The sequence below is a fragment of the Nothoprocta perdicaria genome, unplaced genomic scaffold, assembly GCF_003342845.1.
Source record: "Nothoprocta perdicaria isolate Ctin4 unplaced genomic scaffold, notPer1 scaffold_242, whole genome shotgun sequence".
NCBI classification, from domain to species: Eukaryota; Metazoa; Chordata; class Aves; order Tinamiformes; family Tinamidae; genus Nothoprocta; species Nothoprocta perdicaria.
In genome coordinates, this window is record NW_020455469.1 from 74,991 (window position 1) to 75,329 (window position 339).

Sequence of the window (339 nt, forward strand, 5' to 3'; positions counted from 1 at the left end):
CCCCGCGCGCGACGGGGCGGCCGGAGCGCGGGCGCGGAGCGGCCTCCAGGGGGCGCTGCGGCTCCAGCCTGGAGCCCCGCGCAGCCCCCGCGGCCGCCGGCGGGGGGGGACGGAGGGCGGACGCAAAGTGGCAACAGTTTATTTATTAGCCAAAAATATATACTTTCTTGTACAATTTGGTTCACACGTATGTACAGGGTTTTTTTTTCCTTTTTACCGTATGTACAAAAAAAAATCAAAACACCTATTTCTCACTGGACTTCCAAAAAACCTCACAAACTCTGCTAATCCAGATGATAGTACAGAACCATTTTTTTCTCCCTTTTTTTTTTTTTTTTT